Below are 17380 nucleotides of genomic sequence, written 5' to 3'. Positions count from 1 at the left end.
AAAAACTCCTGTAACTCCTCATTGCTGGCTGCCCAGATTAGGAGGCAATCATCAATGTATCATCCATAATAGACAATGAAGTCTTGCCATTTGGCCCCCATCTGGGACTGCGATGGGATCCAGATTTGCGCTCTCTTTTGCCTGTCTCTTCATGGGCTGGTTTGAGGCAATTCATGTCTGGGGCCCATCAGGCCCATTTCATTACTTCTTTCTTCCCCCTTCCCACGCTGCCCCTATTACTCTTTTCTGCACACTTTAGACACAACAATCACATGGGTTTCTAAAAAATTTCACTCTGGTGACCTGGTTTTGATTGCCCGCTGGAATGGGCAGGTACGTATTTACTCTTCTCTATATTTGGGAGGACAGCTCCTGAGGCGTTAGGCTTTAGCGAGACTCTGATAATTGATTAGGAGTACTCTCTGCCGGACTTGTAAGGTGAGGCGTTCTCAATGAATGGACTATAATTTTGACTATGGGCCGTCATGATTCGCTTCTAAGAGATTTGGGCCCACATTGTTTTTCATTTGTCATGCAGTTATTTGTTCTTAATTCTTGACACGCTGCACATATGTATTGTATTTACTGTTTACATGAGAAGTGTATTTCTTACCAGAATCGGACACTTTTAAATATTCAGCCACCCTAAGCACAGGCGTTCTGACTCATGTACTATCGAGCCAACTTACACTCTTGTATCACGCCTATTGAGCCCTAAGTTTTTGTATATGCTTGTGAATAGATTAAGTGCTGCGTCGAGCTGCATGATAATCATAAGCTTTATGGTCCCTTTGGATATGGCCATTTTTCTTTGCTGAGTCACCATTAGAACAATGGTATACTAAATTGTTCTATACAGGCTGACATGTACTCCTACGTATGACTTCTCACTTGAAAATACTGAGCACTGTAAAGCAATATGTGGGGATTTTAATACTCACTGACCTACAGGTCATATGCTGACAATGCCTTTCTTCTTTACTTTCAGATCCTTTAAATATACTCACTTTTTACTCCGGATTATTTGAAGATACAGGTATGATTTAGTGAAACCTTTTTCGTTTTCCATGTTTCTACAATACTTGACCTAGTGCCCAATGCGTTATTCATTCATGATCTATCTCTCATGATGAGGTTTTGAAAAATAGAACTCAGAATAATCTGCTTTTGGAATTGTCATCCAATTGTTTCTATATAGTATTGGTGAGTTTCTGATATACGTGGGCACCACCATGGTGGTGGGTTCTGTTTTTAAAAGTTACAATGACACTTTACAATTTTACCCCTCTCCACAACAGTAGGGACTATTCTACTTTTGGACTTAGTCTATCTCACTCTAGTGGCACAAGTAAATCACAACTTCTTCTCTTATACTGCCTCTCTCCCCGCCAATTTCTTTCTTACATCCTAAATATCAGTTCCTAAGACCAACTAAAAATTCACTACTCGTTTCTTGAGGGTTTTTACTGACACCCTAACTAGACTAACCATTGAAAATCATGACATCATAAATAGTTACAGGGTTTATTCTGCCCTTGTTGTTGTATACCTAAGGAAGTCGAAGGGTGATAACCCAATGACAAAACAAGTGTTGGCTACTCCTATCACCTGGTTGTGACTGTATCAACCAGTGTACCAACTAAACTGTAAAGATTGTAGTACTGGATGTAACTATCATGAACATCAAGTGAACACTTGGAATTAAAGAAGAAGATCTTCAACCACTGTACATTTTCTAACTCTTGGACATTATTGTTTTTGCTCAGGATAAAGACTGATTGTTACTTATAATTTTCGGACTTCTTAGTCCACATAATTCTTTGGAACGTGGGTGCCCGTTTCTCCTTTAACCTTGAGAGCACTCAGAGGAATTTAGGAAACCCTACTTTCTTTATAGTTGTGCGTAGAATCTAACCCAGCCACGCTCACCATTTAGATAGTATTTCTATTAAACTCGCTCAACACCCCTTAAACATGTCGGGAACTCCCAAAGCATGCCCGGGAGAGAGAAGCCATTGACTTTTTTAGTTCACTTGACAATGAACATCACATGATGGTGATTGTGGACTAATACTCACATTTTCCCTTAATGAGGATCTTTCACGTACTACTCAAGACTGAGAAATTGAGATACTAAATGGCATCTTTGCGATATAGGGTGTTCCAGCTGCTTTGAAATCTGACAATGGCCTGCCATTTAACAGTTTTGAGTTAAAAGGTTTCTTAGAGCATCTGAGTATAAAATATCAGAAGAGCACACTATATACTAGTTGAGCGTTTCATGAGTACGCTAAAGAAAGCATTACAGCTTTCTACTCTTGAAAAGCTTGATTTAAATGTTGTGTTAAATTTTACCTTGAGAATTTATTGTTCAGCACCTCGCTCGACCAAAGGTGAAAGTCTTGTGATACTGATGTTCGGCTGAGCAATGAGAACCAAGATACCTCAGTGGACCAATTAGAAAGAGAAAAACGAGAATGCAACTTGTGAGAAGGACTTAGGGCCATATGTATCAACATTCCGTTTTGCGATTCCTAAATAGCGATTTTTAAGGAATCGCTATTTAGAAATCGCAAAATGGTATGTATGTAGAAAATTGCTTCTTTTTAGCGATTCCTTAGAATTCCTTAATTGCGATTAGCAAATTGCTAATCGCAATTAAGGAATAATTTCCCATTCATTTCTATAGGCCAGGAGGCCCATAGGAATGAAGGGGAAATGTGCGATTAGCAATTTGCTAATCGCAAATTGAGAATATTTTCAAGGGTGCAGGGGTGTCCAAAGGACACCCTGCTGCACCCCTGAAAATGACATGTGTGCGCATATGGCGCACATACATGCCCTAAGGGCATGTATGAGCGTCACATGGCACCGTTTTATTTTTAAAAAAATGCTTTTTTAAAAGATTTCGCAACTTACCACCAACTAGAAGTTGGTGGTAATTAGCGATTCCTTAAGGGCATTTTGGTATTTTTTTACCTTGATACATTGCATTTAAGGAATCGCAAAATTTGCAATTCCTTAAATGCAATCGCAAAATAAGGAATGGCAAATTTTGCGATTCCTTATTTTGCACAAAAATTGTTTCATACATACCATTTAGCGAAAATGCGTTCGCAAATGCCCGAATTCTGAGAATTTCGGCTTTTGCGAACCCATTTGGGCTTGATACATATGGCCCTATTATGTTCAGAAACAAAAGTTAAGAGTATGCTAACAAAAGACGACACACAAAGAACATCGTCTTTAGGAGAGAAGATCGAGTGCTCACATGCTACATGCAGAAAATAAAATCTAATGCTCCATTTGATGCAGGACATTTTCAAGTGGTATCTACAAAGGGACACATGGTGACTGCCCAGCGCCCTGAGAAGTCTATTACCAGAGACGCTTCTCATTTTTGGCATTTAATTACTCATTCAGAGACTAGGTCTGATGTACCGGTGACTTCTCTTGCCTTTCCACCATCACCGCAGATCCTGGACAGTGATGGTGACAATTTCCCTTTTCCTGTTAAAAGATCGGGTTGAAAAATGAAAGTGCCAAAAAGATTGATCAAAGAAATGTAATTGTGTATATGTATATATTTTTGCTAAAATGTTTTAATTTTATATTTAATAGAGGGAGAATTGTTTTACGAGTTAGAAATGACAGAACACTTTTGGTTCCTGATGGACTCAATAGAGCTATGACGTAGGTGTTAGAGCGAATGCAATGAAGGCTGATTTAGAATATTGAGTTTGAAGTTACTCGCAGAACAAAAAAGACGTGTAATACTAAGCTCCGTGTGTGGCGTAGTCATTTGTGGACACCCAGGCTGGGGAAGACGCTACACATGTGAAACAAAATCAAAACATGTAAGTCAGACATTCTATTTAACTATTTTCCATGGTGATGGCATTGGAGGTCTGAGATAGGGAGAATGGATAAATCCAGCAGGGGAACCATGATACTTGTCAACTTCTGTGACGAAAAAGAGGTAAGAGTTTTCAGTTTTCAAAATGGCCAATTAGCATAACTACGAATTAACAACATACCTGCCAGGATTTCAGTTTGCTTATGTGTAACATTTTCCTGTCTCGATGGTACTTATGTTTGGCATGTCAAAGCTTTATGAATGACACTTTGAGGAACACTTTACAGCAGTAGGAATGAGATAAATATTAGAAATGACCACTTCTATAGACTGTAATGGTCTAGGAACTGCTTTACAATAAGTAAAAAACTCCTGAAGTGTATAGTTAGGTTACTAAACTTTCCCTTTCTAAACTTGACATAGGCCACCTGGCAGGTGTGATACTTGTGTGGTACTCTCAGCGCAAGCTTCCATACATTCTGGAATGAGGAGCTCATGCAGAGGATACAGCGAAGGAGGTAGTTGGGACAGAGTATAGGCAAAGTGGACGCAGCTTGGAAGTGGCTCCTGTTTGTAGCAATGTATAAGTAAACTCAGGGTTACTGTGGAAACAGTTCATCTTGTCTGGCTTCGTTTGTGTACACACTTCCACCATCTAACGTTTATGTTCTACTCTCTGTGTACTTTTGGGCCCTTTGTTGGTAGTTTCAGACCAGGACCATGAGTGGGATATCCTATCAGTGAGCTATACAAGCACACACTTGCGAACATCATGGTGGCATCCTTACAGATTGCTTTTTAGTTCCTCTACTACCTGTCAACACGGTACCTGACAGCTGTAACTGCACTACCTTGAACACAAACATAAACCCAAGGACATTAGTTGGTACATTATAGAAAATTGCAATCAGGCCACTAATATTGATATAGAGCAGTTGCGCAAAAAACGGGAAGTTTTTTGGATTTTTAGTCTATCCTCATACCCTAAGGGTCTAAATAATGAGATACCGTGGGAGAATGCCATCAGGCACAATACAAAATAATCGTTAGTCTGCTCCCTATGCTTATACGTGAGTATTACACCGTGTCCCCGGTCTAGTTGTTCTATACTCGTCACATTTGGGCAGTCACCTATGACGTCATGTACTAGTGCCGAGGTTGCAATCACCAACTGTTTGGTGCCTTTCACGTAGGCTATATAACACGGCGTGGCGTGTGCCGACGGCATCTGTTCCGGAATCCCTGTAGACGCTTCGTGTGCTGCAGTTGAACAGTAAGTTTCCTCGCTCTGCCTAGCAACATGTTCTCGATTGATATGAGTTAATACGGCAACCTGCCTATCTAAATTCCGTTCGTATGCTTTAGGCGAGCAGTTAGTTTTCCCGCTCTCCATAGCAGCGGTAGCCAGGTCAGATAACAAGGCAACCTGGCGATTCAAATCTCGTTTGCAACGCTGCTAGTCTACTTGTAACCTCGAGCTATGTGGTCCGCTTTTTCGCAATCATAATGTAGACACTATCTGATTGCATGAAACAGATCTAACTCTGTCCAAAAGTAAGGCTAAAGAAGGCTTGTTATTTTACGTGTATTTCTTAACCATACTATATCGTGAGGGAGTCAGTATCTACAATTACGATCAAGTTTAACAACGGAATACCATTTAGCAACTTTAAATCATTCCATCTAAATGTAACTCCCGGGTTTATCTTTCCCACAGTTACCTTCATCGGGTTTATGTTGCCATCCATGCCCATAATACCCATTATGTGAACACAGGATCTGCATCCTTTTAAGGTAAAATCATGTTTCAATGTGCCATTTAATTAAATAGGAAATTCTATCGCAAATAGGTAAATCGAAATACAACATTAAAAGTTACTTTTATCATTTTTCTAACAGATTCTGTTTGAGACGATATTATCACGTCACAGACTAAGTATTTACCACCGGTTATTTTCATATATTTAACTGTAGCTCAGTTCCATAACTGTCGAATCTTCTGTTCCTGATAGTCTTACATCGGATAACTATCAAGGTAAATTTGGTTCTGAGTAATCGAGTTTTATACCCACAACTTGTATGTACTATCATGAAAGAGACCATTTTTCTTGTATAATATTATTTCCCATGCAGGTTTACCTGATTTCGGAAGGCGCAGTGAAAGTAATTTCAATCCAACTCACTGCGAGCATATTATCAGACCACCGTCTATTTTGGGTTCATACAGTAGTCCCTTGATAGGTAATCTCATATAGCTAATTCCCGCCACTGCATTAATTTGAGTTTGTCTATTCCCACCGTAACCACATTTTTGTTTTTTAACCCTCATAGGACCTTGTTCCGTTTCAGAATTAGATATAATTTCACTTGCTCTCTGGCATCCATTGTATTTCCCTACAAAACATTTTTAGGTAAGGATACTTCAGCCACCTTTAGACTTCTATTTATTTATTGAACCAGTAGTTACAGGGCTCATTACAATAAAATCCTGGGAGCTTATATTTATCTAGTTATCTCCCGGGTTACTGAGTCTCTGTTTTCTCTACACGCAGTACTTTACTTATGTATGTATGTATGTATGTATGTATGTATGTATTTATTTATTTGTTATTTATTTGCCACCCAAAGGGTATCCTGGCGCTGAGACTGCGTCTGTGCTACAGGCAGGACTGCCATTACATTTTTCTTGGGAACAAGAACGTTTTAAGGTCCTTTTTAAAAGAGGGAAAATCTTGTCTGCTCCTCAGCGCCAGCGGGAGTGTGTTCCAAAAAGTAGCAGCCGTGAAACCAAACGCCCGACCGCCCATCCTCACTCTATTGATCCTTGGGACCGTCACTAAAAACGCAGAGGAGGATCTTAAGGATCTAGTGGGGCAATACCAAGAAAAAAGATTTTGAATCGGCGTCAGCCCCTGTCCATGTAGGGCCTTAAAAACAAGACATGCTGCCTTGAACGAAATTCTCTGCTGGACAGGTATCCAGTGAAGATCAGCCAGTGCTCCAGTGGAGGAGGCAGATCGAGGACGCGCTAGGGCCAGCTTAGCTGCCATATTTTGTATCCTCTGAAGTTTTAGAATTAGAATTTTGGGGGCCCCCAGAAGTAGTGCGTTGCAGTAATCTAAACGACTAAGAATAGAACTGCGCACTACTTCTGTTCTAGCCTCTTCAGGGAGAAGTGGTAAAATCTTGCGTAGGGCACGGAGTAGGCCCATACAAGTTGCTATGGTTCTGTTCACCGAAGCATCAAGCTGCAGGTTGAATTCGAAACAGAACTCCCAGATTACGGGCCGACTCAGCGGCCTCTACCGTACCAGGAATAGATACAGGCCAAAAGTCGTCCGGAAGCGGGCGCGGTGTACAGTCTAAGGAACAGTGAACCACTTCCGTTTTTGAGCTGTTAAATTGGAGCGAATTCGCACACAGCCACTCGGCTGTAGCCGACATGCAGCGATGAAATGTGTCTTGACACTGCCTTGGCGCCCTCGAATGAGAAAATCAACTGGGTGTCATCGGCATAATTGATGACCGATATGCCGAATGACTTTATCAAAGCGACCAAGGGTTGGAGGTACAAATTGAATAAAATCGGGCTGATCGCCGATCCCTGGGGAACGCCTTGTTCCACACGGTGAGTGGCAGATTGATAAGATGGTAATGCCACTGCCTGCTGTCTGTCACTAAGGTAAGATGTAATCCAGCTCAAAGCCAAGCCAGTTACTCCTGTCGCCTGTAGACGGCTCAGCAATACTGCATGGTCCACCGTGTCGAACGCGGCCGACATGTCAAGCAGCACTAAAAATGCTGATTTGCCCATGTTGACTCGCGCCCGTAGATCGTCCAACACGGCGACCAATGCAGTTTCCGGGCCGTGAGCCGGCCTAAAGCCGAACTGTGATGTATCCAGGCAGGAGTTGTTTTCCAGGAAACTGTATAAAGTTCTTGTGACCCACTTCTCTACAACCTTTATTATAAAAGGCAAGAGCGAAATGGGCCTATAATTGGCCGGACTTGAAGGGTCCAGAGAAGCCTTCTTCAGCAATGGTCTAATAATTGCCATTTTCCAGCTTTCTGGAACCACTGCTGTGCTTAGTGACTGACAGCAGATGGTGTGGAGCGGCGGGAACAGCTCATTTTGGAAGGCCTTCCAGATCTTATGAGGCATAGGATCAAGTGGTGATCCTGAGGACACACCGTTTGCCAGAAGGCAAAATTCTTCCAAGGAGGGGCACGGAAAGCAGGACAGCTGAGCTGCCATGACGGGTGATTCTATCGGGGAGAGCAAGGCAGATGTTAACTGAGCAGAACTCTGAAGTCCACTCAGGATTTTCCTAATTTTCTCCTCAAACGCATCAGCCACAGAATCACGCAGGTCCTGGGAGATGGGGATGGTCGAGGCGGCACAAGGTGGATGAGCTAGGTTGTTTACCAATTTAAACAATGCCTGCGATTTATTGGCGGCCCTAGTCAGAGTATCCGCCAGAAACTGGGCCTTGGCTTTCTTCAGCTGGATCTTATATTCCTGCAAGGTCGCTTTATATGCAGCCTTGTCTGCTTCCCTATATTCTCTTCTCCAGAGTCGTTCCGCCTGCTTACAGCGAAGTTTTTGCTGGCCCAGATCCTCCGTGAACCAGGCATTGGTTCTTCTAGGTCTGTCCCCTACTTTCCTTAGAGGGATCAGTTTATCCAAGGATGTTACGATCTGCTGACAGAAGACCTGATAACTTTTATCCACATTGTCCTCCGCCACAAAGGGTTTGGACAGCAGGGTAGGTCTAGTTGAAGAATTCAAGAGACGAGACCACTGCCTGCCGGTCCTAACAGCGCCTGAACCACCCGTCTTCCGTATACTAGGCAGGAGGACAGACAGCAGAACCAGTGAATGGTCGGTCCAGCATTGAGCCACGACTTCTCCCACAAAGACTAAATCACTGTTGGCAAATACAAGATCTAGAGTATGTCCTCTAGCATGGGTAGGTGCCTTAACCAGCTGTGCAAGTTGTACATTGCTACATGCTTGGCATAGTTCTCTGTACGCCAGGTCTTGAGGGCCAGAAGGCCAAAGGTTAAAATCACCTAGCACTAATAGTCTAGAGTGGGAGTTTGAGAGGTCGTAGATCAGGTCAATCAGAGGCTGAACATCCGTTGAGGTTGGGGAGGGAGGTCTATAACATAAAAGACCCGTCACCAAGGTACGCCTTGGGCCATGATGGAAAAGCCCATAAGCTCAAACCCTGATACCTCCTTCACCTCCAACTGTGTAAACGCGATTGAATCTCTGAAAATATAACCTAATCCACCACCTCTGCCGGTGATTCTAGGCAAATGTTTTATAAGGTACCCCGACGGGCAGGCCCATCCAAGCTCTACTTCACAATTAGAATTAGTCCAGGTCTCTGTTACAAAGAGGACATCAAGATGTAAAGAGTCAATCAACAATGCAATTTCCGCATGGTGTTTAACAAGAGAGCGGACATTGAGTAGGCCACAGGTAAGGGAGGCGGCAGAAGGGCGAGTCATGGTGCGACCTCTGACGGGGTCCCGAGGCTGTACTAAGGGATCCAACTCGCATAATGTGTCCATAGAGGACGCACCAGACGCGCCCAAGACGTGAATGGGTGCAAACGGGCTTACCTCTGGCGCACCTCCGGCGCGCACCCGCTGCGCTCTGACCGTCTGCCCATCTTTTATAGCCCTACACGTGGGAGGAGTGTGAGGGGAGGAAGCTATTCCCCTCTCAAAGATGGCGCCCGTAAATCGGCTGCCACAGATGCCCTCTCAAAGATGGCGTCCGCGAGAGTCCCCAGTATCAGTCCCTGGCTGCCCTAATTCCTGCAAATGCAACAACTTATTGTTTCTATATCTTCACTAAACTATCACATTCTCTAGTTTGGTGATTGGATTTCTTTCCTTTCTCTGTGCACTAACCAGTCTTTTTATTCATAGGCAGCCCTATCGCACTTGCTGTAGCATATGTGTATCATTGCAGTATACTGGATAAAATATATATTGTTGATATGTAATATGTACATTATTTTATTTTAGAATCTTCAAGTGGTTCTCCCGAAGAAGGCGTGTGTCATGCCGAAACGCGCGTAGAGACAATTAATTAACCCACTTGGCTGTTTTTTATGACTGTATTCGTGTTTTTTACACTTGATTACCGAATTAAATGTATATGTTGAAACTTTTTTATGATTCATTGTGACATTTCTGTGATTTTTAAAATCCCCTTTTTCATGTTTTGTACATTTTAAAATAAATGAATAAGATTCATCTCCTAGTTGTTTTTGTTAATTTTTCCTGTACACTGCATTAGTTTTATTGTGTTGTGCCTACAAATTATTTCTTTTGTGCCATTGTACCTAATATCTTTAAGGACCCCATAGTTGCCTAGGATTGTTATTTGTATAAATAATAAAGGTCTTTATACATAAAAAATAAAAAATGAGTGGGATATCCTATCAAAAATTAACATGCATTTTCAGTGCTTTATTTGTCTTTATGTTGTGTCTAAAATGAGCTCCACACGTTTCCAACGTGCAGCCAGGGAAGTTGTAAAACTTTGCTTTACCTCAGGTGGTGGGAAGGCCTAGGATCTGACTTTAGAGCTGAGTCCAACAGAAAAACTAATGAAGTTCCAAACCAAGAGGAGAAGTCACCGCAGCACCTCTCCCAAACATTATATCCCTACGAGGAAGGACATTTTGACCAGTAGCACCCTCCACCTCTAAACCAGCTCACTGCTGCTGGAGCTTAAGTGATCTCGGATAGTGCTTGGAGGTGTCCAAGGTGACATCTCAGCCTCATACAAAAACTCTGTAAAGAAATTATGCAAGTGAAACCCTAGCCATTCTTCCCTTGTGGCTACAGACCAGGAAATGTCTGATTCCCTCCACTCCTTCGCTCACTCCAATCTTCACTTTATCACAGACTCCTCCCTCTCTTCCTTTGTCATCTCTCTTCTTCCCCACTATTCATTCCCCCTTCCTTTCTTCACTCTCCCTTATCTTTCGGTCTCTCACTCTCTCCACTCTCTTCATCTTTCCCCTTACCAGTGATGTAGCATGATTTAAAAAATCATTAAACACATCACATTTACTAATTGAAGACACAAAGAGCTGAAAGTACACTTTGCACATGCTAGACACATGAAAATGAGACAAGTGTAGTAGAATCACCATAAAAGCTTGCTTCAAAATAAGATGAAGAAAACATAAATACATGGCAATACTAATACATACAAACGAGTTGCACTATGAAAATGTTTTTTATTAACATTTACTGATGCAATTAAAATGGCCTAGGGTTTCCAATGCGTTCTTTTGAGAATGCACCATTTAGAAAAAGTCAATGCAAAAACGTGTAGAAACAGGATACGGTCTTGAAATTTAGCATAGTAATGCTAGTGTTTTTAACGTTTATGAAAAATGCAAATGGAATTTTATGATGTGAATTTAGAAAAATATACACATATGAATGTTGAGGAAATTTGCGGTAGTAGGGTATTTCTAAAGTTAGCTATTTTGGTGGTCAGCTGCTGCTGAGCAGGACTGAGTGGTGGGTTAGGGCGGAGGGGCTACACACAGCCTCCCGAAGGTTTGTGATACATGTTCTATGTTATTAGCTGCTTTGTAATTGAATATTCTTTCACAATCTGCTTTTAATTAATTTTAAAACGTCCCTATTTTGCTTTGCTTTCCACTTAATTGGGCTTCTTCCGCGTCCGGCTGTGTCTCGTTTTTGCTATCGATCAGTGCTGACTTTGTGGAGGTCAGCTGCTGCTGAGCGGGGCCGATTGATGAGCTGAAGGGGAGTGGCTATATAACAAGGCTGCCGCGGACCCACAGCCTTCCGAGGGTTTGTGATACATGTTTTATGATATTAATTGCTTGCAATTGAATGTGCTTTTTTTATTTCGTTTTAAAACCTCCCTATTTTGCTTTGCTTTCCACTTATTTGGTTTCTTCTGCCCTTCCGCTCCCGGCGGCTTACGCGTTTTTGCCAATGAGCGGGTCAGTCTCTTAGTGGGTCAGCTGGTGCTGAGCAGGGCTGATTGGTGGGATGGGGTGGAGTGGCTATCAGCCGCCGTGCGTCCATTGGGGTGTAGGGGCGTAGCCCCACCAGCCCATGGACCCGCGGCTGCAAGTATAATAATAATTGTCAATTTGTCACTACTGTATTTTTAAAATTAATTTATCAGGACGATTATCCGCCTGGAATCCGGGCAGCACCCGACTGAAACGGGATGCGCAGGGGGGCTGGGTCGGTCGGCGGGGCTGGCAGTGGTCTGTGAGTGACAGTCGAGTCGAGAGTGATGACGAGTCTACGTCAGAGTCAGACACTGCAGGGCTAGGGCTTGCAGGGCATACCTAATGTGCAAGTGCTGCTTGGGGCTGAAACTAGCCCGCGCATGCGCCATGAAAGTTCCCCCATGATATTATAGTGACAGGGGGGTGCTGGTTAAACCAGGCAGGAGCCCCGGCGTTAACAAGGGCGACAGGGCGAGAAGTTAGTGTGCCCCCCAAGCCAATCCTGGCGCTGCATGAAGCGCCAGGATTGGCCGGTCACCGTGCAGCAGGGCAGGGCAATCCATTATTGGATGCCGCGCATGGGTGGCTCAGCCACACTGCACAATGGTCAATCACTGTGCCTGACTTCATGTAGTCATGCAGTGATTGGCCATTTGCGGCGCGCGGCGCTGCTGACGACGTAGGATCCGGTTCTGGGCCCTCCTCGTGGTGTGTGGAGTGGTCGTGTGCGCATCACCAGCCTCTCTGTGCTTACAGTGCTCGCCTTTGCTTCGAGTCTCCTCGTCGTCATCACATCCCTGGCCCTTCTGTCATGCTGGAGACTGATACGTTATTTTATGACATATCTAGCATCAATATCCGTGTAATTTCATCTGCCATTTAAAATCTGTTTTTAATGTGGACGGTTCACCTTGGTTGGATAAGTGGCGGGACTGAAAGATCCTCTGCTGAGGCTTTATGATCTGCCCTGTACACCAGATGCTTATGCTGAACCTGGTTTTTGCTCAAGCATGAAACAGTCAGACGTGACGTCTCATCTCCATCTCACCAGGGCAGTGGTTCGACTGTTGGATAATGTGGGCCACGATGCAGCCAACTCTCAACTCTGTTGGTAGGTGCCAATGGACTGACCAGTCTAGTTTCCCTTACCTGGGAGTTATTTTTGCTGCCTCTGGTGCGTGGACTACCGGTATTGCACATCGTAGAACACAATTACCTGAGGCAAATTGGTTTCTTTTTTAGTCTCCCACATCCCTGGGGAGGTGGCCAGCTGGCACCCTTGTTGCAGATATAGAAATCTACATGCGTTCTACGCAATGTATGGAACAGAACTATGGGGTATTGCAAACTGTGAGGCCTTATAATATGAAGAAAATAGGTTTTGTAGACGGCTCCAAGCAGTCCCAATTTCAACATCTCACCTCATTTGTCACCAAGAATTACATTTGCGCTACATAACTGATTATATCAGAACTAGACCACTAATTCTGGCTATCAATTTGGAAGAATGAGGAGGCAGCTGTAACTTAGAAATATCATTTTGGACTGACTGCCTCTCTTATGATAAGAGGCTCCAAATCCCGTGGTTGGCCTACGTCGCATGCGAACCGGGTAAAATGAGTCTACAGAGGGCCTTTGCAGAGCCAGATACATTTAGTACCCTTAACAAAAAATAATTGGCATTCATATTTGATGATTGTGAGGAGGCACGGTGCATAAATAGAATGGAAGGGAAAACACAGATCATGGCATACCTCTCCTTGATAAAGAAAAACCAAAGGTGGTGATGGACGGAGCGTTGACAATACAAACACTCACCCCCCAGTCAACTGAGCTGGGTTTAATCCATCACCGTTCTTTAGCTCACTCCGCCACCCCAGTTCAGACATGGCCATATGCAAATCAGTCTGACCCTGTGCCTCATGGGAACAGTCCAGCCCGAACTGCCAAGCCATGTCTTCCCTGGACCGGAATCAAGCTTCCCAGGACTGGTTTCTGGCATTACAGCCGTCTTCAGCCGGGCTTGCTTGACTCCAGTGGCAAAGTGAGCAAGGGACTCACGTCTGAGCATACCCTGCCAACTTAGGGCGAACAAAGAAAAACCAAAGGTGGTGATGGACGGAGCGTTGACAATACAAACACTCACCCCCAGTCAACTGATCTGGGTTTAATCCATCACCGTTCTTTAGCTCACTCCACCACCCCAGTTCAGACATGGCCATATGCAAATCAGTCTGACCCTGTGCCTCATGGGAACAGTCCAGCCCGAACTGCCAAGCCATGTCTTCCCTGGACCGTAATCAAGCTTCCCAGGACCGGTTTCTGGCATTACAGCCGTCTTCAGCCGGGCTTGCTTGACTCCAGTGGCAAAGTGAGCAAGGGACTCACGTCTGAGCATACCCTGCCAACAGGCTCCAAATCCCGTGGTTGGCCTACGTCACATCCGAACCGGGTAAAATGAGTCTACAGAGGGCCTTTGCAGAGCCAGATACATGTAGTACCCTTAACAAAAAAGAATTGGCATTCATATTTGATGATTGTGAGGAGGCACGTTGCATAAATAGAATGGAAGGGAAAACACAGATCATGGCATACCTCTCCTTGATAGCCTTGAATTGCCCCTCTAATTATCTGTCTAATATTTGTTGTGCTTCCCCCTTGGCTTTCAGCATAACTTAGCTGCTATCCCATGTCTATGTGATGGAAAAACAGGCCAAACAGTGTTGCACATTATGCTTTTCTGTACATTTTATTAAATGAATACTAGGCGTTTTTTAATCCCACTTTGACAGAAATGTCATAACAGTTGGCATGCTAGAGCTACCTTTTCCTTTGTTTTGCAACTATCAGATGAAGTCAGCTTATATGTAGTTGCCTTTTTAAGATATGCCATAAGGGCTCGAAGTACTATGCTGTGATATTTGATATTGTTAAATTATGATGTTTATGTTTTTTCTTTTGAAATGTTATGATCTATGTCGTTTTAGCTGTTTTATGAAAAGTTTTTCTTATTTATTACTTTTATGGGCGTAATTTTGCCCGAATAAAGTTTAAATTGATTGATTGATGTTGAAAAGTGATAGTTTTCTCCCTTTACCTCTCGTGCTGCTAGAAAGGTTGCCCTTCTAGAGATAAGTGTTTGACTTGACCCAAGCTCCAACACTCGCAGTATGGCTAGACGCACCACCATTCTGCCAGAACCTTCACTGTGACATGGAGGGCCACAGCATTTTCAGGAATCACCACCATTGTGGCAGGGTTTGGCCCCATTGTGCAATGGATGCCCACAATATTACAAGAGGTATCACCGTATTGCCAGTACCGCCATTATGCCACTGGTGTGTACACTGTGCCATGGATTGCCACAAAATGTCAAGAATGACCATCATTCTGACAGGAGAAGTATTATGCCAGTGATAAGCCTCATCACACCATGGATAATTTTGACAGGGATGGTCAATATGCCATGGATGCCTATATGTATCCAGGGATTGGCATGATTGTGCGAGGACCAGCATGTTTTCAAGGCTGAGTATCATGGCTTGGAGGTCCCAGTTTTTGTCAAAAATTACCATCATACAGTATTTCTTTATGGGGTAGTCATGGTGGCCTGGGTGACTTGCACTGTAGTGTGTCACAAGTTAGAGTTGACACTAATCTTCTTTAATATTGCATTGCTTCTTAGCAGAGTTGTTTTTTTGTGCATGTTGGATGCACAGAGGTTGTGAGCAGCAACTAGCAATGAATCAGCAAGCCCTCACCTAGAGTCATGGGAGAGCTATGCATTCCATGTGCTTCTCTGTTACAGACTTAAGTTCTGATGTTTACAAGTGAAGAAAGACTGCTGCCAGTAAAGGGCCCTGTGGTTATACTGAATAAGCAGCTACCTATGTTATGCCATCTATTAATGTAATAACTGCACTTTCACAATTGCTTTATTAACCTTCCTGCTTTCTCAAATTTGCTTGAAAATGCACGGTTTTTCTTCAAATTTTTCTTGGGGGGGATGTCAAGAATGACCTTCATTCTGACAGGAGCAGTATTATGCCAGTGATAAGCCCCATCATACCTTGGATAATTTTGACAGGGATGGTCAATATGCCATGGATGCCTATATGTATCCAGGGATTGGCATGATTGTGATAGGACCAGTATGTTTCCAAGGCTGAGTATCATGGCTTGGAGGTCCCAGTTTTTGTCAAGAAATACCATCATACAGTGTATCTTTATGGGGTAGTCATGGTGGCTGGGTGACTTGCACTGTAGTGTGTCACAAGTGAGAGTTGACACTAATCTTCTTTAATATTGCATTGCTTCTTAGCAGAGTTGTTTTTTTGTGCATGTTGGACGCACAGAGGTTGTGAGCAGCAACCAGCAATGAATCAGCAACCCCTCACCTAGAATCATGGGAGAGCTATGCATTCCATGTGCTTCTGTGTTACAGACTTAAGTTCTGATGTTTACAAGTGAAGAAAGACTGCTGCCAGTAAAGGGTCCTGTGGTTACACTGAATAAGCAGCTACCTATGTTATGCCATCTATTACTGTAATAACTGCACTTTCACAATTGCTTTATTAACCTTCCTGCTTTCTCAAATTTGCTTGAAAATGCACGATTTTTCTTCTTTTTTTTCAAAATTTTCTTGGGGGGTAACCCCCCAAAACGGGCTCGCTCGCTGCGCTCCCTCGCTACAGTGCTGAATGCAAATCACTTTGTGCCCCACCGCTTTCAAAAGTCACCCATCGCCCCTGGTGGCTATATAACCAGGCTAGAGCAGATGTGCAGCGAATGCACACAGTGGGCACGCCAACTTCATGCATTAGGCAATCCTGTCTGCGCCTGTCCCTGCCGGACTGGGATCAGGGGCCGGGACCCCGGGTCACATTTTGATGCATTCTGCTGTGGAGCTGAAAGAGTTGAGAACAGAGGGTACTATCCAAGTGCTATCTAATAGGTTGGTGGGGCTATTGAGAGAGAATGGATAATTGGCTTCCTGTGGCGTGGCTAACCAGTTGTACCCCAGGGAAGAGAAACGGGAGGGGATTTTCGCTACCATGATCAGGGTTTGGTGACAGGGTGAGCAGCCAGAGAAGCTGGACAGTAGCACTAGGAACATGGGCCCAGACAAGGAGCTGCGAGTGATGCTGTTAAACATGCACTCCCTCCACAATCACAGTTAAGAGATCTTCTCCCTCCTGCAGGATGTGGAGTTAGATGTATTGGCATTAACAGAAGCATGGATGGAAGAAGGGACAAAGCCGGATATTTGAGACAGCCCTGACCCTGGCGTACCATCTCCTCGCGCATAATGGGCATGGTAGGAAAAAAGGAATGGCTTTGATTGTCCGGAAACATCATTTCACAAAGACAGTGGTTGCCCAAACTATAGATGGGCCTGAGGTGCTGGGGGTAAAAGTCGCACTGAAGGCTAGGTGTGTTGTTATCATGGTGGTCTATCGCCCACCTCTAGTATGTCCCCTTTTTACCTAGCTAT

At 43.7% G+C, this 17380-nt stretch overlaps 1 long non-coding RNA gene across 1 annotated transcript; it reads left to right on the top strand.

Annotated features, from left to right (window-relative positions):
- Positions 1-5027: 5027 nt before the first annotated feature.
- On the top strand, positions 5028-10295 carry LOC144819371 (uncharacterized). The gene is made up of 6 exons (XR_013607324.1): positions 5028-5129; positions 5574-5650; positions 5756-5891; positions 5990-6097; positions 6188-6267; positions 9899-10295. It is a non-coding gene; the product is annotated as an uncharacterized LOC144819371 (long non-coding RNA).
- The last annotated feature ends 7085 nt before the right edge of the window (positions 10296-17380 follow it).

The sequence above is a fragment of the Lissotriton helveticus genome, chromosome 2_1, assembly GCF_964261635.1.
Source record: "Lissotriton helveticus chromosome 2_1, aLisHel1.1, whole genome shotgun sequence".
Lineage (NCBI taxonomy): Eukaryota > Metazoa > Chordata > Amphibia > Caudata > Salamandridae > Lissotriton > Lissotriton helveticus.
Note: the sequence above shows the minus strand (reverse complement) of the source record. Positions and strands in the feature narration are given on the sequence as shown.